General features: G+C 40.5%; 2 long non-coding RNA genes across 2 annotated transcripts in view; one reads left to right on the top strand and one right to left on the bottom strand.

Annotated features, from left to right (window-relative positions):
- Positions 1 to 423: 423 nt before the first annotated feature.
- LOC308070014 overlaps positions 424 to 21,439 on the bottom strand; it is a 42,588-nt gene continuing 21,572 nt past the window's right edge. The window contains exon 2 of the long non-coding RNA XR_013930591.1: positions 424 to 21,439. This exon is cut by the window's right edge and continues 15,812 nt beyond it. This is a non-coding gene — a long non-coding RNA (uncharacterized lncRNA).
- Positions 430 to 21,439, top strand: part of LOC308070015 — a 31,393-nt gene continuing 10,383 nt past the window's right edge. Inside the window, exons 1-2 of the long non-coding RNA XR_013930592.1 lie at positions 430 to 9,005; positions 9,140 to 21,439. The exon at positions 9,140 to 21,439 is cut by the window's right edge and continues 10,383 nt beyond it. This is a non-coding gene — a long non-coding RNA (uncharacterized lncRNA). The remainder of the gene's footprint in view (positions 9,006 to 9,139) is intronic.

The raw sequence follows: 21,439 nt of genomic DNA, 5'->3' as shown, positions 1-21,439 counted from the left end.
TGCTGGCATTGGTACGTCCCTGTGGCCTTGGGAGCTCCACAGGTGGCCTTCCTCTAACATGTGTCCCCAGGGATTCTTGCTCTTATTTCAATGAGACAGCAGATAACTGAGCACGGTTTTCTAGGTTCTGCAGAAACACCTAATAATGGAACAGGAAGCAAACAAGGCAGGTAAATAGGAATTTCTGTGAATTATATTCCTTAATAACAACAAAACGTTATGAGCCCAGCCCTTTGCAAACTGCATCGGAGAAGTTTACGTGCTGCTCTGCGCAGTTAATAGTAATGCTTACGGGAATCACGTGTAAGCATCAAAAAGAATATCATCTATTGTGTTTACATACCCTATGTGAGAAATATATCCATCAATGTCCTACAGTAACTGCCTGCATACTCTGTGTCAGCAGCCCTGTCAATCTGATAATAGCTTCAACTTTTTATCTTTGCAATGTAAAAAAAAATCTTTGTACGACGTATGTTGTCATGGCAGACTTTGTTGGTAAAGCTGTGACTATGTTTGTTAATTATAACAGATTCTTTCCAAGGTAGCTGGAGTTTGTTGCTATTACTTGTTCTGGCTTGGCACATGGAATGTGTACCTTATTAAAAGAGACTGAATAATAATAACGAATGTATCTTTATGGTTGTGTTTTGCAGCTGCTTTGAGTTTTCCCCCGCTTTGGTTAACGGTACCTTCGGCATCTCCAGCTGGCATCGTTTCTAAATGATGACCTACGTCCACAGATGGCATGGGCGGAAGAAGGACCATACACTTTATAATTTCATTGCAATAACGAACTTGCTGTCGTCTTCATCAACAGAGAAACAGAAGAAGCTGAAGTGCCAGCAGAAGGCAAAATTTTGGGTGTTTTGCTCAGGATAACAACTGAAAAGGGTACAGAGACATTAGCACAGAAAGGGAGAAAGTAACTCCCACGAGGACAGGCAGAATTTGCCAAAATCAGTGCCTTCCTCTGGCAGGGCTAACTAAACCAGGAATCCTGATCTTCACAGCCAAGAGTTTGTGAGAGCCTAGAACATAATTAGCATTATAGGCATTTTTTCCCCCGACTTCCTATGTATGTAGGTAGCTCCTCACCCCTTCCTTTCAGGCCGTTGGCCCAGGCCGCGATCTGAAGCAGCGTAGGTGTGTACGGCTCCGTCCATCAGGTGGCTCTTTGGGTGAAGCAGTTCCCCTCTAAAGTTGTGTAAATCTTTATTGCATGTGTTTATTTGGAAGCTTAGGAGCTTTTCAATTCAGGAACACCGTAAGGGCAGTGATTTTTAAAATCTTTTTACTTTTTTTTTTTTTATTATTCCTGGATCTATTACAATTTTTAAAATGGATGCTGTCTTGTGCAGAGCTGTGTTTGATTGCATGAACCATAAGACTGTGGGTATCTTCCCTGAGCGAGTGACCATGAAAAGGGGAAAAATTTGCACTTTTGGAAGGGAACTGTTGCTAATCTTTATGAATTTTATCTACTACCCCCAAAATTCGTTTACGCAGAGAGATTTACACCTAAATATCCGCATTACATACTTCTTTCACGTGAGTGGATATACATCTGTGCTGAGATTAGTTCTTAGATGGGAGAAAAATGACGATTCCAAGAGCGGAACGTGTGTGTTTCAGATGTGACCTCATGGAGCAAGGCGGCTGGGGGCATCGGCAGAGGCTCATGTGCTTGAAAAAGGGCTGAGCGCTTGCTAGCAGCTGTTGATGTGGCAATGGAAAATACTAAGGGTTCCAGAGATTACAGAGGTATAATTTGGCCTGCAGTAAAAGTAAGCAGAAATGCGCACTGAAAGGAGCTCCTGCTGTAATCAATGAGGTTTTGCCATTAGCTATAATGAGAGGAGCGCCGATGCTAATGGTTTTTTGTGTACATTGTTATTCCAACGGTATTTTAATAAGAGGTTTCTGTGCTTAGTAGCATACCTGGTTTTATCAAGGCAGAAACATATCTGGTGAGCAAAATTTCCCATTATGAACTATAGATATGTCTTAATTGTATTTAGAATGTATCAGCATACAGTATATGTTAGAACATCAGGGGTAAATGTTACCTTGTTTACAATATATTTAGAATATATTAGAAGTTTTGAATGCTGCTAAGATTTAAATATTTTATTTTTAATTTTGAGTTCATTTCACATTCAAAGATGCCGTTGTTTTACAGAGCATTAACAAGCCCTCTAATTCATCATTTCATGTGATGTAAAAAAATAGTATAATTAACAGGAAAACATTATTCCCAGTAGGTGTGATCCTGCATTCTTTTGAAATCAAGGGAGAAAGTCTTGTGGCATAATTAGATGCTAATATCGAAGCATCCAGAATGATGATATTTAAGGTTTCCTGTCTGAAATCAGTTTATAACAGAAATTTCTTATTTCATGGTGACTTTCCCCAATAGACAAGCAATAATGAAAAATTACTTAGGACATATTTTTTCGTTACAACATTTAACTGCACCTTTACTGTTACCTTACTGTGATGGCAAAGTAGCAACATAGCCACTTCGTGGTCTTTGCTATGGATTCATCCTTGAAATACTTCAACTATGCATTACTATTAATTTGTCTTACTACTGTCACTATGAAATAAAGTGAATGTTGTCATTCATAAGTTACAGATGAAGACCTGAGAAAAGCAGTCATTTACACTGAAGTTGTTCTCTAGTTCTGACTATCTAGTTTTATATATACAGGAATAGAGGGGTGGGTTTTTTTTCAGAGTACTTAATGTTATGTAGCATTTCATCGGTTGACAGAGCAAACAAATGAAAGCCAAACTTTGGGCCACAATATGTTACATTCTAGGTGAAAATAGCCCCTGCTTTTAAAGCAGTCACTTGGAGAGGAGGTCAATCAGCTGATGCAAAGAATTAAAAAATGTCTCTTAATATGCCTATGCTTGGAAATGCTATCGGTAAGGTTTATAGAAACTCTAGGACCTAAGGAAAGAGTTTCATAGGGAAAAAACAGAAAAAGAAGGAATGGAGAAATCACTTAAATATCTATTTCCCCAGCTGGAGTATAGCATCATACTTTTACATTATACTTTGTGAATGCCTTCAAGGCTAAGTTGTCACTTAATAAAACCACAAAACCTATAGAAAACACTAATCACAAAACTAATTTGCACTGACCCCAAAGAGTCACTAACAGTCTTCATTCTCCTTCTGCTTCTAAGAATCAGCATTTCCAATGGCATTTTCTAGCTGTAAGACCTGACTTTTTATGTCACATATTATAGTGTGTTGTTTAAATGGGTTTTAAAAGAGAAAAATATTGATTGAGGCATAATAAATGGAGAGACCCATGCTGGTCTCTTCTCTACCTTTCCTTCTTATATATTTTTACAGCTAGTCATTGCTTTCTTAACAACCTTAACATCAGCATACAGTCTGGTCTCATATGTCTGCAGCTGTTTTCATGCTCCAGAATGTGTACATATTCTGCATTGTTTTTTTTAACAACCAGAGTAATGTTTGGAGTAAAGAAAGTTAAAGTTCTTTTGGTAATTGCCCTATCCTCCTATGCTCGGAAAATCCTCCAACAAGTTTGCACTGGATTCCATTAATAAAGTAGAAGTATCTCTTGCCAATCTGAAAAATACTGAACACTATTTTTTTTTCTTTCTCAAAACTACCAGCTCTGAGTCTCCAGCCAGAGGTTCTGCACCAGAAATAAAATGCTTTCAGCCACAGTAGCATAGCATGAAGAATCAAATGAAAAGAGGTTGAAATAGAGAGCAATACTTTTATTTCTCATTCTCTTCCGTGCTTGTCATCATGCTGTCATTTCAGATATTGAGATCACTCAACCCTGACATGAGCAAAACTTGTCTCTGAGGACAATATGGCAAGTGAAAGAGCAGCTTTTAGACTAGAATCTTTTGAAAACACATTATTGCAGGCAATTGTAAAAATTCAGCATCTGTTTTCTCCAACGAAAAGTTATACATTATTTTCCTTCTTTCTTCTGTCATCTAAGTGTGCACTCTTCCACCTTTGAAATGAGAAACAAAACAAAGCCTTGTAGCTTGTTTAGGAATACCTGCATGATCCAGCCACAAGTAGCCAATTTGCTCTTCCTTGTTCGGAACCAGATAGGATCATCCCATAGGTGTGCAGAATCACAGTGGATAAGGTACTGAAGCTAGTCAAAATCCCTGCTTCACACCGGTTTGGTTCAACAAAAGCTTTGCTGGCACTGCAAACCATCCTACCATAGAAATAAGGCAGAAGGTTCTTGTATATCGAGAAGCTCCAACGTACCTTGGGTTTAATTTCTCCTGCTCTTTTACTGTTGCTATCAAGAGTCACTTGCAGATGGTAAATTGGCACAGTAAAGAAGAGAAAAAAAAAGAAAAAGCGTGAAAAAGCTTTTTATGCAGTGAGCTTTTACATGGCAGATTGAGGTTTGGAAGAGTGGAGCTCTTTGTCTCACTCTGCCAGTTTTTCTGAGGTCCTAGGTACAACCTTAAGTGCCTTTTGGCGCTGTTACCCATCAATAATACAGGGAAAATGATTTTTGTTGTTGTTGTTTCACTGGGATGCATTGAAGGTAAATACTTCACAGGTTTTAAGTTCCACCGAGACTTAAGTAGCGGGCAGCACAGAGCAATGAAAGACATCAGCTGTCTCAAGATGAAATTTGACAGGTTTATTCAAGGCAAATACTTAACCAGTGAGCAGACAACAGTCAGACCCATGTTGGTGGGTGATCTTAAAGTATGCCAGCTTCCTGAAAAAATATTTCCAAGTAGGAAACCCTTTGTTGCCTTACAGAGCATCAGTGAGTGCCCTTATGGCGTCTGCTTCTTTATGCTCTGCCTTTGTTCTGCCAAGCGGGACGTACTGGGAGCAGTTTTCTCTTTGCACAGCACTATGGTGTGATACGTAGAACATATCTGTGATATGCAGAACGTTTCCTGTAGCTGGCGTTACCATCCCTCACGACGTCTGAAATGAAGACAAGAGCAAGTTTCAAGGTCACAGGTATGCATTACATGGCTGCCCTACTGCTCTACCACCTGCATGTGGTAAAGGAGAAAGAACAATAAAGAAAAATGCAGGGAGACACCGATATTTTGTTGTTGTTGTTGTTGCCTTTACAGAAACAAGTTAAGAAGCTTTTGAGGCTTTGTTTGAGGTGGAACAGAAGAAATGTCTTACTGGGACACTGAGCAATTTCTATCCAGACGTGCTTCTTCCATGTTAAGTTTCATCTTTCAATGTCCTTGGGAGTGTTTTGAGAACATCAGTTATAATGAGATTAGTTTATGAGGTTAAGAAAGGACAAAAGTTCTGAAAAAAGTGTGAGTGAAATTTTTGAAATTTGCACCGAGTTAAAATAAGTTCAGTTTTTGTCTACCCTGTTTTGTTCCTTTTATCTCACAGTTGATTTTGAAGTGTAACAGCATCAATGAGATCACAAAACTGTCATTTACCCTGTCCAAGCTGGCTGGTTTCTGGTTGGTGTTAGGACCTGAGTTTTAATTGATTTTTTTTGAGTAATTTTACTAGTGATTGCTGACTGAAGAAACAATGTATGCGGCCTTGCTAGCCTGCTGCCAAGCTGGAGATGTGCTCCTGCTTGGTTCAGAAAGAGGAACAGAAAACAAGATCTTTCCATGGTGTGCCGTGGCTGGGGGCTCGGGAGAGCACCAACAAAGTTTATTTGAAATCTGGATCCAGGCTGAAATCACTGGTTAGTCAATTTGTCCTTCGGCTAGTTCAGTACTTTCCTCTCTGCCTCCTGTTGAAATTAGGTTTACATGCTGTTTAGCTGGAAGCGTTTCAGCTACCTCTTTGCATTTCACAACCTGTGTTTTGTAGATGGTGTTGGACCACAACCAGTGACAGCAGCAGGGGCAGCTCTTGAAGGCTGAGCTGTTTCCTCGGGGTCACACAACATCTCTGCTCTCCCTTTGCAACTGCCACTAGACAAGGCTTTTAGTTAAAATAACAGAAGAAAGGTTGTTAGACTTTGATTCCCAATTTGAAGTTCATAATTCTCAATAAATGTGAGAAAAAAATGAATATGAGGGCAGTGACGGCAGCAGCAGTGGCTTCTCTAGGGCAGGCTGTGTGCCTGCTCAGGTGGGGCTGTCTGGGACCATCTCTCGCATGGATGGGAGCACGGGGAGCACCCAGCTTTGTGCTCAGCTCAGCCAGGGTATGAGAGGAAGCCCTGTAAAAAACATTGGAGAAAAAAAAAAAAAAAAAGAAAAAGTGGTAGGATAGAATATTTTACATTTTTGTAAACCTCTGAAGCAATTTCTTTGCAACTGTACAAGAACAAATAATATCTCTTATTTAGTCTGCACTTTAAAATTATTAATGATATTGAGAGGTTTTCTAGGTAACTTGTTACATTGTTTAAAGACATTAATTAACAGCTTAAAAACTTGCTCCGTTTAAGCTGAATTTTTTAGTCTTTCTCTGCACTGCTTCTCAAGGCTGGGATCCTGATGGCCATGTGGAACCATTAATAGCTGTGCTTTTTATAACAACGCTTAAGGTTTAAAAAAACACAATTGTCAGTCCCTTCAGTCTTCTCTGTTCTATTCTGAATTCCTTCTGACTTTGTCAAGGGTCCTGTTCCTCTAAAGCCTGTTACCCTGTTTGATGCTTTAATGTGGGCTCCACGCTGCTTGCTTGCATCTTCCTCGGTGCGTTGCTGCCAGCCCCTGCTTAAGACCATACTCTGCTCAGAGCTTCCTCAGCATGAAGCACGGTGGAATTCTTTAACATGTAACGGATCTGTTCATTTCATGTGTTTAACCAAGACCAGATCATAAAGTTCTGCTCACCTAGTTTGTCTTATTTTTCTTCTGTTTTATTTCGGAGATTAAAAACAAAACCTTCTTAAGCTCTGATTTAGATTTCCACAGAGCTCACGTTGCCAAGACAACTGTAATAAATGTTCTTTTCTGGAAAAAACTCTTGTAGACATAAGAAGCTTTCCCAGATACACTATTCAAGCTGAAATGGTTGTAAAATGAAATAGAGAGTGAATTCACTAGCATTTTTCCATACACTGTCAATTTAATTGACATGCTGGGATTATTCCCCACTCTGTGTTTGCAGTTTATGTTATTCTTCATCTTCATTTGAATAATACGAAGGAAAGACATTCAATATATATTTTTTTTCTTCTGATGTTTAGTGAGTTAAAAAGGAGCAGGAAGTATTTCTGGTCAAATATTTTAGGTAATAGAAATGCATGTTCTCTGTGTCGCTCTGACATTAATTATCAGTGTCTTCATGGGGAGAAAGCGGGGGAGGCTTCATTTCTGGCAGAAATATGTTAGCTGCTAAAGCAACTAAAAAATTAACAAGATTGTTGTTGGAGTTTGTATTGGTTTCTGGATATTTTTCATGGTTTTATATTTAACTTTCTCAGCATGGTATAATGTAACGTCTCTAGGGGCAACAGTACTGACCCTGATTCAATTCTGCAAACTTGGAAGCCCTAGAACAGAGAGACATAAGCTGCTACCATAATTTTAACTACTACATCAACTAGTTCTGCGCTTTATTTCATTAAAAGTTATTAGTCATTGGTCTTTAGTGTGTTTAAAGTTTGTACTCATGTAAGAACCAAAATCATATCACATGAATTGGGCTACATATCCCAGCATCCATACTGAATAATGTTACCAACTACATCTCAGCTGGCATATGAACAATGAGAAAGTTGAGATTGTGAGTACTAATGAAAACCACAGGAAATAACCCATGTAATATTTTGAATGAAAACTGCTCTGTTTCCATCTTGAAATAGATTGGTGTGATTTTTTTACAGCTGATACTGAATAAATTTAATCTGTGGTTGCATGCCATAGTCTTGACCATTGCCCAGACACGTAGTTCAGTGAGGAGTCCTAGCCCATGGGGGATAACAGAAGCTGAAGAACACAAACTGTAGGTAGTATGAAACACTAGAGCAATGCTTTAGAAAGACATTCAAATGAATAATAAAAGGTATTCCATTCTCATATAAAACCAAACCAACCTGTGTAATATCGCATTCTTGAAAAAAAATCAGTTTAACTGATTAGCTAGAATTTCTTGAAAACAAAAATGTTTGATGGAAAATTTTCAGCCATTTCTCTTTTGTCAGTCAAGGTAAGGAAAAGAGACCAGAGTAAAAACAGAAGAGAAAAAGGGACAGAACTCGTGCTCTCAGAAACTGTTTGGATGAGTAGTTTCCAAAATACACTGTTTTTGAGAAGGGGTTAAGGTGCAGCTGATGAATGCACAAGGGACTTCAGTTCTCTAGTGGGTCTTTTTTGTTTTGTTTAGGGTGGGTTCGTTTTTTTTTTTTTTTTCCTTCCTCAACTGTTTGTTCAGAAAGGTGTAGAAAAGATTTTAGAAGTAGAATGAGGAACTAAAGGGAGCAACCAGGAATGCATGCAATCCCTTCCTCCCACCAGCCCTCTGGAGGATACAGAGTACCGAGAAGCTCATTTTAAAAAACTATCATTAGCCATGACTTTTCAAAAAGGCACAAGTTTTTACAATTATAGCTGTTCTTGTTCTAAATATGTTTCAGTCATCAGAATTTGGGAGATAGAGACATCTGAAAAGCTGTATAACATAATGGCTGATTAAAGATTCTGCATCCCCGAGAGCATGTGAACACTGCTAAGAGAGAATTTTCTTTCTTTTGTAAAAACACATACCAGTTCTGCATTTATATAAAGTAATCATTTAAGATGGGTAAAAAGAGGTTCTTGGCAACAGCAAGGTCTTTGTGGAAGGAATATGTTGCTTTCTGTAGAGATTCATCAACATATTCAAATTCCCTTCCAAGAATCTGATTTTCAGAATTAACATATTTTTTTATAGCTCCTTCTCAGATACACTATGTCACTTGCTCTGCACAGTTCCCATTTATAACTGCTGTCACATGAGCTTCATTAAGACTCAGAGCAGAGCCTCAGCTGTTATGGCACAGGATCACATAGATGGGCATAAACTTTCTTTGGTAAGTAGTTTAGAGATTTTTATTATTAATATTATTATGGTTTTTAAGATAGCATATCTATGCTAACTATAACTGCACTCAAAACTGATATAAATGGGGTTCCTGAGTCTCACCAAGGTTTTGCTCCATCCCAGATCATCTGGGCAGAGAGATGTGGCTGCAATTTACCAGAAAATTGTCCAGCACTTTCAGCCCCAGCAACTAAGAAGCTAGGCATCAAACTCAAATGTCTTTCATAGTAATGGGCACTCTCATTTGCAGGTAGGAACCTTTTCTTTATTTCAAGTAAATTTTTTTTCAGTCCAGGTGGGGAGGGCCCAGATCAGACCACCACATCTCACTGTGGGCTTCCACCTCCCTCTCTGCACAGTCACTACCCAGAGTCATTTAGGACTCTTATTTGTTAAGCCCTTGGTGTGGTTCCCCTTGAGCCCTCCTGTTCCCCTCGTGAGGCACGCAATGATTGCAGCACGTCATGATGGAGCCTCTGCCTTTGATGGTGGCACCTTCACGGTACCGCTCTCTGACCTGTGCCGCAGGCGTGGAGCAGATGTGTGACTCTTTCTGACCTGGACAGACCTCTGTTGCGTGGTTTCCTGGAACTGGGAGCCCTGCCTTGGGTCATGCACGTGCTGCCCTAAGTTCTGTGCTCCACACATCCCCGAGAATGTTACCGATGCTGCCGTGACTGCCTCCAACGCACAGACGAAGACACTAGCTTTCAGCTAGGCATGTGAAATACTGCTGTCGACGTAGCTGTGGCAGGCTGGAGCTCAGTGTGGGCTCGCTGCCTGAATATTTATTTACCCTCCTGGGCAAGTTTTCTAGCTGAAGTCAGTCTGCCACAGCTACGTGGCTAGCAGAGGCTGAACTTAGCTGGGTGAATGCTTGCATTAACCTACAGTGCAAACTTAGTGCTTGCAACTGAGCTGTAGGGGATGTAGAACACAGATGACTGGCATGAACACAAGAGTGTTGGATGCTCTTGCGTTATCCTCCTGTAAGGTGTTCTCCAGCAACTTACTACATATGCTAGCCTTCTAAGTTAAAAGTATGAAGGAGTAACTTTGAACCAAAGTAAAGGGACTAAAGCAATACGATAGGCCGGTGGAATGGTGCAACTTTTGATTTACTCTGATGTTTCTATGGCTCAGCAAATCTGTATTTCTGTCATGTACAGGGTAAGATTCACAGCTTATATCCCCAACAAAATGTTGAGAATGTGAATCATACTCAATCTTGCAACTTCAGGCAAAGGAACGAACTCCCAAAGCAGTTGTGTTCCAGGAGAGGGGAAGAAAGAAATATATAATTACCTGCTACTATCACCGATGTTAAAATATATCATCTCTAATGAAAGAAAAAGCCCAGTGCATCCTAATAAAAAGGAAAGGCATAAGCAAGAGAGAGGTATGAATGGGCAACTTGTAGATGGTGGTAGATGCCATAAATCTTACAGCATTGTAGCAGTACAGTGCTGGGTAGCTATCAAATATATCATGCTACAAATCACAGAATGCAAGCCTTGACCCATGCAGCCATTTGATTAGTGATGCCAAGAGGAAGGGACAGAGCAGCCCCCAGGGCAATTAGGATCCCCAATGAGCTGCAAATTTAGTTGAAACCTTCCTCTTTCTGCAGTTGTGCTCTTATTTCTTCTCAGTTTCTTCAAACTCAGGTAAGCAAAAAGTTCATGTAAGACAAGAAAGAACCTTTCTGGTGCCTTTTGTTCCTTAGATCTACCACAGAAGGTATATTGCTGCTAGGGATTACAAAGTATTGTTGACACGTGTCACTCTGACACGTTACTCGTTTTTTTCCATTGGCAAATGTTTAGCCAGTGCAAGAGATTAGAATGATAAACAAACATTGTCCAGCTGGGTCTGGAACATCTCAGCTGCTTCACCAATGTGTGTATGTGTCTATACGTATGTACACAGACATACATCAACAAGAAGAATGTGAAATGGAAACCAGAGGGGTTAGCATGAAACAAGCTGTACTGCTAGTTTTTTAGCTGACTTCACAGAGTGAACTGCCTTCCTTCTTGATTTTCAGTTTTTCTAGAACCTTTGTTATTCACAAGGGTCTCCTTCTTGCTCAATTAATATTTTGTAAGGTGCTTTTGGCTCACATAAATCTGTACCTGTGTTCTGTTTGAATTTATCACCATTTTCCCTGTAAGCAGTTTATGTTTGCGTGCTTTTTACACACTGACTTCTCAAAGACTGCAGTGGAATGCAAAATACTACCCAGAAAAAGGTAAAACGATGCTGTCTATACCATGGGCAGTTTATGGATTCTAAGGGGCTCCAGGGAGAGCTAGGTTACATATTTGGAGTGCAGGGCAAATGGAAAGTTGTGGAACAGCATGTACATCTGGATGGCTTCTTATCAACTTGACTGTATAGGGACCCAAGAGCTTTGTCTGTTGCAATAAGGCCACGGGGTGTTGGTGGTAGGTGGTGGAAGGGGAGAGCTGTCGTGTGGTCTCCTCTGCTGGCTCAGAGATTCTATCACACTCTAGAAAGAGTAAACTTTTAGTTTAGTCTGAACGAGGATTATTCTCCCAGTAGAGAACTGGAGTTGAGTGTCTGGCAAAGAGCAATTCCCCAGGTTAAAGAAACTAGAAAGGAAATAATCCTACAGAAAAAACAAAAAGGCTATTTTATTCACTAATCTCATTTTGCATTTGCTTTTAAATCTGTACAGAAGTTTATGAAGCACTAAACCAGTTGTTACCTACCAGGGCAAAGCATTATCCAGATTTTGTGAAGCACTACTGGCTTTCTGCCTGCCTTGGCCTCGGGATGGAAGGAAGAAAAGGGGGACCTTCTAACCGGCAGCCAAGTCAAGCAGGAGATTTCAAACCTGAGTCCAGGCACGGCTCCCGTGCCTCGCTACCTCCAGAGCTGTGCCAGGGGGAGCACACGGCTCTACCATTACGCTCCTTCTACTTCATTGACCTCAAAACTCAACTCAGTGGTAGCGGTGGCATGGGAAGGTAAGCTTTGCTGGACTCACACCAAGCAGCAGAAAGCCCTCAGAGACAAAACTTATTCACGGTCGGTGCCTTTGCGGGAACCTTATTCTCTGTTTGATCTGGACAAGCCGTGTCTGGCAGCAGGTCTCCAGAGCTTTTCGCAGCAGAATGTGGAAGCAGAGCTCAGGCCAGAGCCAGGCTAATAACCAGCAGTACAGGAAGCTCTTTGGGTTGCTGCCTTACTGGTTTCTGCCTTTGGACTAGCTTTAGCCCTGCAGCAGATACCTATATGCGTATAACTGGAATGCGTTGCTGTGACTGCGAAGGAAGCGGCAGAAGGAAGCTTATTGAAAGTTTGTCCAATTTCTCACACATCAGAGACTTCCAGCAGCACTAAGGACTGGTTATCCATCAGTCCCATATGAATGACATAGATTTTCACTGTACGGGGTTAGAACCACACCAGCAGTCAGCCCATTTAACAAGCTAATAGGCTTTAATAGCCTTCTGCCATGTTTCACAGTTCAATTATTCATTTATTTAGCAAATCAAACTGAAAGAGAGAGGAAAAGCATTACGTTATAGCGGATCTTAGCTGCAGAAGTGGCCTATATTTTAGCAACTGCCCCTTTCTCTTTTTTATTTTTTATTTTTTTTTTAATTAACAGCTGTTGACATGACTGGTACAAAGCTTTGTAGGGAAGGATCTTAACCCAGCTTGGTGTCCTGCCTTGAATTCCTTGGCTTGGCTGTTTTCCTTAACAGCTCCTTCCGCAGCCTCTGTTTTCAGACCCTCTTCTCTCTGTTCCATGATGCTAACAACATTTGTGCAGGCATTTAAGCACCTTAAGTTAGGTTTGATTAAAGTGACATGTCAGAGCCTGAGCCATGCTGTAGTCCTTCCTATACATCCATCCATTATAGGGCACTCTACCCCTTAGCTGTGCTTCTTTATAGATAGGTGAGGTCACAGAAGTGAGTTTCTTTTAGCAGTGAGGTATCCCTCATTACCTTTCAGCTAATGTCTCCTTTTTGAGGTAAACACTATAGCTTTTTGGTTCAGGTTCACCATACTGATGCCTAGGTTAGGGCCTGTTTGATAAGTATTCTGGAATAAATCAGCACCTTTCCTCTCTCTGTGAGAAGGGCAGAAAGCCCTAGGCAGAAAAAAGGAATATCAGGTAAAGCCTGAGGAGTACCTTACAAAGGAAAACACAAAGAAAAGGAACAAGATAATCCTGTTATTTCCTAAAGATGCACCTCCCAAGCCAAAGGCCAAAGAAACATGTTCTGGCCTAACTACAAAGTAAACAAAAACCCCTTCCTTCTCTCCATTTTAAGGTATTTTTTAGTGGAAGGGGAAAAAGAAGAAATACGACATCTCTTACGTTTCTTTGTTGTGTAAAAATGTATGTAAAAACCAAAGAACTGGAATGCAGAGAACAGGAAATGAAACATGGATGTAAGTTTTATAGGACTGAAGGAGGAAAACCTCACAGGCATTTTCCAAGACCCTTGCTGATATTCCTAACTATTACTAAGTTCAACCAGAGTATGACCACTGCTGGAATTCTGCTTTTGCATTATTTACCACTTTTACTTTAATGCAAAATAACTATTTGTAAAGTCTTTCAGCCTTTTTAGTTACTTTTTTCCCCACTAAAACATGGAAATCTAAGGAGGACTCTAAGATTTAGAGAGATGCAACTCACTGTTAAAAACCTTGCCTCGTTAGAAGAAAGTACGAAAGGCAGCAAATAGAGCACAAATGCTGAAGTATGGCTGTCACTTTAGCACTGTGGTACTTTACAGTCTAAATGGCCAAGAAGGTTAAGGGGACAGAGAAAGAGGTGTGTGAAGTGCCGTTTGTTGAGGATCTTGCACAACATCAAGGCCAGGAAGAGAACACAAGCTTGAGCCTGTGACCCTTCGTAGCTCAATCCCTTACATGTGTGTCCTCCTTACTTCTGGTTACTGAACAGTTGGCGTTAAACAATGAAATTACTTTTTTTTCCCCATCTATTCAATTTAAAACTGCTGTCAGTAAGGTGGAGCATCAGAATAATGTGAACTCTTTTATGAAATTCTTCAGATGTATTTTGGAAAATGTTTCATTAGCCTTCAAACTTTTCCTTGTATGTTTTCATTTCAAAGCTCCAAATTTAAGCAGGTATCGGTGTTTCAGAGCCTTCTGCTTTGCAGCAAATGTACTGTCATTCACCGTCCACCTAGGTTTTTATAGTCTGGTTTCCTAAAGAAAGATTACTTACTATGCTGTCTGGGTCTCTTGCCTCCAGTTGCCGTCTCTCTCACAATCACTTCTAAACCAGTTGTCTGATTTTATCCTCATTTGACAGAAGTAAAAAAAAATAAATATCTAAGAAAGTGTCATTTTTACAGATCAAGCAAAAATATAGGGTTGGGGGTGCGGCGGGGGTGGGGTGGGGGAGGGGGTTGTTGATTGACAACATAGGACACCCTGCTAGTGCTCTGATGGAAGGAGAGGCTGCAGGATAAAGCTTTGCAAGTACTGCTACCCAAGGAACTGGCCCCCTATCCTCGCCTTCCTCCTGTTACTCCCATTAAGGCCCTCCACAGGGCTCACCAGTGAGAAAGGAAGCCCCTGATGTCGGTGATTTTCATGTGAGCAGTCGGTGTCATTGTTAGAAAACATCACTGGATTCCGTATAAGTAAAGCTGCAGAGGGGTCACCATTTTTCTCAAACCCTGATTATGTTTTATTTATTTATATTTGTTTCATGAAACTGTTTTCAGCTATTTAGAACTTAAACATTTTTGGCACTTTGCTTTTTAAAGATGTTTTCTTTCTTCTTCTGCATGAGTCTTTTCTATGAGGGGAAAGATTACATAAATAGCAAAGGTGAAAAGAAACAGGAATACCCCCCACCCCCACCCCCAGGTTAATTTCTTACTTTCTTCCATTTTCATTGAAATGGTCCCCCCTGAAAATGTTCCAGTCATTTAGAGAAGAACCTTTAGTCTTACCATGGTCTGTCTCCTCTCATGGTTGAACCCATTTAATTTTGGAAAACCTGCTTGGCCAACCTAGCTTCTTCATGAGAAATGACTATTATTAGTAAAGGTAAAAATTTTTACTTTTCCTCCGAGACATAAGTTGGCAGACCCTGCAGTAATCTAATCTGTCTTGTGTATTGATTTGTACTTCTAATTTGAGAACAGTCTTCAGTTAAAGTATCTGTTTCAAATAAGATACATGGTAAAAGTCACTACATTTTATTTTCTGCTCTGTTGCTAATGATGAAGTGACCCTAATGTCTGATTTTTTTCTAGGAGAAATCAAATCTAAATATGTCAGCTAATAATAGCTCTTTGGGGATTTGAAGTTTTTGAATCCCTTTACCCAGTCTTCCCTCATATTATTTTGTTCTCTTCTCTTGGCAGGTGTTCTGAGGTTGAGATTTCACTTTTCAAGGTACCCTGAATAGTGTCTCTAGAATCTGAATGACTCCAGTTTGCTCAGCCAAAAGGAAAGCTCAGGGCAGTGAGCATCTTGTGTTTTAGAGGCTCTGTGTTTACTATGAGAGCTGTATTTTTTTAAGATGGATAAGATGTGACAGGGTGTCCATTAGGGCTATCCCTTCTTAGCCGCCTTTATTGAATGAAAATGTCTAATGATCTTAACTGCTGTTTCTCACAGGGGCCTAGAAATCAAATATTACATCTCAGACTATGCACACAACCCTTTTCAAACATATGAAATGAATAATCAAATGTACCTCTGAAAAGAGACAACCATTAACTTTTATTTTCTAGAGGAGGAATGCACTCATGTGTCCTTGTAAAGATTAAAGGAGAAACTTTTTTTTTTCAATTAGATCCATTACTTGAGGAACAGATGCCTTAGAGTTTGAAATTGCATTGTGCAAAGAGCTCCGACACGCTGCACAGAACGCTACCCAAATGTACAAAATGACCGAGTACCCTGTTTTAAGCTCTATTTTTTGTGACACAAGAAAGCCTGAGAGTGAAAGTCTTTGTTTTGCCTTAGGGAGAGTATGCAGGCTCAGTGGAGAAGGAGATTGCTAATCACACTGTAATGACTCTTGCCAGAAAGCAACCGGCTCCACGGGATAATAGGATTAAAGCCTTCCCTTCTGGAAGAGCAGGCAGTGCACCAGAGCTGAACTGTCCTCTGCCAGTATGCGGTGACAACTCAAGACTGGGTACAACAGTGGCAGAGAGTTCCTACTGAACAGGCGGCTTCACTCTCTCATCACCTTCTACGTGAACATTGGAGGGTTTTGTAGCTTCTCCAGAGAACTGCAGAATCATTTAGGTTGGAAAAGACCTTTAAGATCATCCGGTGCAACTGTTAACCCAGGGCTGCCAAACCCACCGCTAACCCACGTCCCTAAGCACTGCGTTGACGTCTTTTTTTAAACACCTCCAGGGAAAGTGGTTCCACCCCTCCCTGGAAGCCTGTTCCAGTGCTTGAAGTGCAGGGAGAAGTGCAGGACTGGCTGCTAAGACCCACCTCTAGGTGCCCCCTGCCTTTGCGGTGGGAGGGTAAGCGAGCAGGCTTGTCCCCAACAGCAGATGGCTCAGGACATAAGCTTGACGTGCTGACCTGAAGGGATCCGGTGGTGGGATGCAGAAACCATCACTCTCATCATTGCTTTAACTCTGGTCTAGCTGTTATTTCTGAAGATTTGACATCACTGACTCAGTCTGAGGCGCTCTGTGAGATGATGTTGCAGTTGAAGTTTATTTGCTAAAGAAAGAAAGAAAAAAGTAAATCTTTATTGCCTATCTCAAAAGAGGACCTGGAGTGAAATGGTCTTAGAAGACTGTCTCTTTTGCAGGGAATATCCCTCCCGGGCTAACAGTGCTGCATCTTTTCAGTAACTAAACAGAAGAGTTCCATTACTACAGATATCAAACAGCATGTTCTTATTTGTTGCAAATAACTTTAGAAAGAACTTTACTTGAAAACCGTATTTCAGAAGTTTTTCCTATACTGTAGTTAGATTTAGTAAGGAAGACAGGAATTAAAGCATTCACATCAATAATGCTAATAACATCCAAGTTTTGCTTAAAAATAAATAATAATAAAAAAAAAGTAATTGTGTTGCTGGACAATGTTACCACGACTGAGATCAGTATGAGAAATTATTGTGTGAAATCACTTCAAGCTGGTAAGTTTGGGGTTTCGGTCAGTCAGTAGGAAGTGGCCGTTGGACCGCCTGCACATTTTGCCTTTGTAACGACTGGTCCCTGATCAAAACCCTTGTCATAAGATGGAGTCGACTGAGTCAAAATGCTCTGGACTCTTCCTCTAGCGCATGGCTCATCTTTTCTACTCAGCACTATATCATTTGCTGTTGTATTTTATACTGTGGTATGTCAAGTAGTGGGGCACACACAGGTCAGATGTTACTGAGGTTTTTTAAAGTGTTCAGCTGTTGAAAAGTCTTTTGAGGAGCTGGCACCTTTAAAAAGCAATACCTTCTGTCTGCTATCTGGTCCTGCTTTCGAGGTGCAGTAACATTTTCCTTGCATTAGCAGGTGAGAACAACTTTTCTTGACAATCAGTTGAGTGAATTAATGCAAGAAATGTTGTTCGTCTGCTGCAGATACTGTTGCTAACGTTGATTACAGAAGGAATGGAGGTGAGGGAGCATTAATTCACAAATTCTCATGAAAAACAGGGAGATGCTTTATATTTACAATAGGGAACCATTCTTTCTAGGCAGCAATTAAGGTAAATATACTGATTATGTGATACAGGCTGTCAAATCAAGTCCTGGGGAGCGTATGGGTGAGCGGTGGCTCGGAGCGGAGTTCTCCACCGTTACCCTGAGCCACACGCTGCCCGGGTGTTGTGGTTTATGCCGCAAATGCAAGACTGAGGCCAAAACTCGGGACATCAATTTTCTGACACTGTCCTGTTGGGAAGGTAATGCAGTCGATAGCTGGGAGAAAGCCACGCGGCTGAAAGCAGTAATCGCCTGCCTGGCGAAGACATATCGCCTCTCCTTTGGTCGGAGGCGCGCAGCAGGGGGAAGCAAGATGCAGAGTCGGAGATGAAGTAGCCCAGGGGCAAGACCTTGGCTCAGGGTGACTCTGGCCAGCAGAAGCTGGGCTGGGGCTGCCTTTTCTTTATCCCCCGCACTTGTAGCATGTGCCAGCGCTGCAGCTACGTTTTTCTCTAAGCGTGGTAGCTGAAGGGAGAATAAGCGATGACAGCATGTGAGGGGGGCTGCTGCGCCCGCTCAGAGCCCCGCTCGTGGGCAGAAGGATGCTCACATGGGGAGGGACAGATCAAACCATCAGGGCCAGGGGTCCTCAAACTTTTTAACCAGGGGGCCGGCGCGTGGATGAAGTGGCAGGCAGCCATCTGCGGCTGCTTGGTTCCCCCCCAACCCCCGGCGGGGGGGCAGGGAGGGGTGTCTGTAAATACCAGGGTCCGGATTGAGTACCCTGGGGGGCCATATCCAGCCCGCGGGCTGTAGTTTGAGGACCCCTGGTCAGGGCCATCCCCGTTCTCTGTTACCACCAGAGCCACCACTGCTGCTTACACCATGTGTCAACAGCCCATCTGTCACCTGCTACTTAACACACAAGGAGTAGCAGGGAACTGCGATCCTTAAACCTGCCTGGATTAACTTTAAGTTGCATGCTGAGTATAATTCATCAAAAGCCTTTTTTTGCCTTGCCTGTGAAACTGCCCGGGTGGTGTCAACAGTGAAACCCGGCTTTTAGCAAAGATCTGGGGCGTGAGGCTGGCAAAATTGGAAAGCCAGAAGAAGAATCCAGGATGTGATTTCCATTCCTATGAAGCAATGAAACTAATCAATGTTTAAAGGAAATTAAATCAATGGAGTAAGATCTGAAAACTGCCTAAAGCAAGCAACAGCATAGTTATGTGTAGGCTAGTCAGACCAGTGTGAGCACAGCCCAGCTTATTAAGGACTCTGCTTTGGCATGCATCTCATCCCACTCTCGGGACATTGCAAACCTTGTTTAGCATTTCATTTGGCACAAGCTGATTCTAGTTTGATGGATGATTCCACCAAGACAGCCACCTTTTAAATGCAAAATGCAATTTATTTTTTTTTTACGTTAGTTTCAATCTAAAGCAGTGCTGAAGTGTGTATTAGGCAAGGAGCTTGCCTGAGATTCTTTGTAATTTTTTTTTTTTAGTTTGCTAAGTTTAGAGGGAAAACATGTTCATTACAGAACTGAATGTTTAAAAAGAAATAACAAACACCTGTGCTTCACCTGGGAGCGTTGTGTGCAGTTATGAGTAATGAAAAATATTCCCTCTTCTCATGAAAAAGATAGGACAGTTTTGCAAGGTTTAAAGAAACAAAAGAACTGAAAGAATTTGTTAATTTATTTTCTTTCTTGTGTTAGCATTACTGTTATTCACTCAGTTGCATTTGTGACTGAAATATGCTAGACACTGCAAGAGAAACAAGCCCTCACCATGAGGGTTTAAACTCATTATACCACTATAAAAATTTACTGACACTTATAGAATATATTTCAGCCAAAAATTCACTTTTGCAACCTGAAATTACAATTGATGGCTATGTGTTTATGCCAGAGCTCAAGCTATCTCATTCATATGCATTATTAAGTTAGTGGGGAAAAATAAAAAACAAAAAAAATAGTGCTCCTAGAATCGGGACTAGACTTGTGTTCAGTGGGAGATGCGGGAATTTGAGCTCTGTTGAAAATTTTCTTTTTTCATCTTGGTTGAACTTCCCAAAAGTTGTGATGAAGACAGTTTATGGTCTCCTTTACTTTAAGAAATCACTAGTGTAAAAATGACAAATCTAATAGCTCACCTGTGAGAGGCATCCATACCTGGTTTACTCATGAACTATTTTTGTCCATTTAGAAGTGGGATGTCAAACCTATGAAATCTTCGAGACTGCAAGTGAATAATTTTTTACATTTTGGAGCCAACTCTGGGAGGAGCAGGAGATCCAAAGACAACCAGATGTGAGGACATGACAGACTCAAATGTTATTTAAGGGCAGCAGGGGAATACCGTGCTGTTTAGAGAAACATTTCTATTTTCTGATGCCATCTACAAAGAGGTTAGTCATTGGGTTTTTTTTAAGGTATTCCCCATTTGAAAGGTTAATATCACGTATGACTATTCCTCTATTGATTAAAAAAACAGAAGTCGGAGAAAAACTCACAGAATTATATTATATATACGATATATGTTAGTTACATATAATATATAGCGATTACACGGAATTATATTATTACATAGAAACCTGCAAGAAAAAAATCTGTTGCCTGAAGAGGTTTTAATGAGATGATGTGTTTCTAAGAAAAAAATATCTTCAGTGTAGAAAAGTTCTGTTTGATGTAAAATTCAGCCCATGGATAACTGTGGGGTTTGTTTGGCTTTTTTTCTGTGTGTGTTTTTGTTTGTTTGTTTGTTTGTTTTTTTCTAAAAAGAAAGAGCAAAACATAATTAAATCATTACTTTTTTTCTAATTCAAGAGACTAGTGTGATTTAGAGCAGAGACTGGCAGACCTTTATCCTGGCTCAGCTGCATAGTGACAAATGGCTATTCAAAATACCGCAGCGTCTCCATAGGCTGAAGCGTAGGTACCACACAGAGCAGCACACCCTTTACCACCAAGCCTCTCATTTTTTGCTCAGAAGAAAGAGAAATTAATATATGGTTGGCGATATTCAAAGCTTCTGCCTTATCAATATGTATCTTTTTAGCTGGGCAAAACCTAGGGAACAACAAATTTGCTGTCAAAATCAATCTATAGAAATTACATTAGAAAATGTTATGCTTTCTTACTAAAAAGACTAACTAAAAATTATCTATGTGTTAGAATGTGCTTGGTACAGATGTGAATATTCACAATGTGCCATTTTAATTTTCTTGAGAAGGTGGTAAAAATGGTGTTGATGGATAGAGCCTTTCAGTAGCTGAAAGTCTTTTTAAATTATTTCATGACATATTCAAAATATATGAATATTTATCTTAATGTCACATTAAGCTTAATTTGAGCTTCTATATCAGAATTTAAAGATAAGTTGCAACAAAGAATTGATGACAAATTAAACATAATCGGAACTTATTAAAAATATTATGTCATAGCTTAACAGTTATAAATGGTTTTCATGTGGTAGAATACATTACGCTACATGACTATATTTTTTGAGCAGACAGACTGTAATTTGCTACTTTCGCTTCTTGCAAGAACGTGTCATTTCAGAATCTTTTTTTTTTAAACTCAATTAGCTAAGATATATTGCCATCTTTATGCTTATTATTACAAAATTTACTTCTGTATGGCTAAGCAGACAGACATTCTAGCCTGTAGGGAATGTGCTGATGGCCCAGTGCCTCAACTGGGTATTCTTTCTAGCAGAAATGTGTTGACTTTTCTTTACCCCAAAAAGAAAATGCACAGATCAGTGCTG

The sequence above is a fragment of the Falco punctatus genome, assembly GCF_963210335.1.
Source record: "Falco punctatus genome assembly, chromosome: 9".
NCBI lineage: Eukaryota > Metazoa > Chordata > Aves > Falconiformes > Falconidae > Falco > Falco punctatus.
Note: the sequence above shows the minus strand (reverse complement) of the source record. Positions and strands in the feature narration are given on the sequence as shown.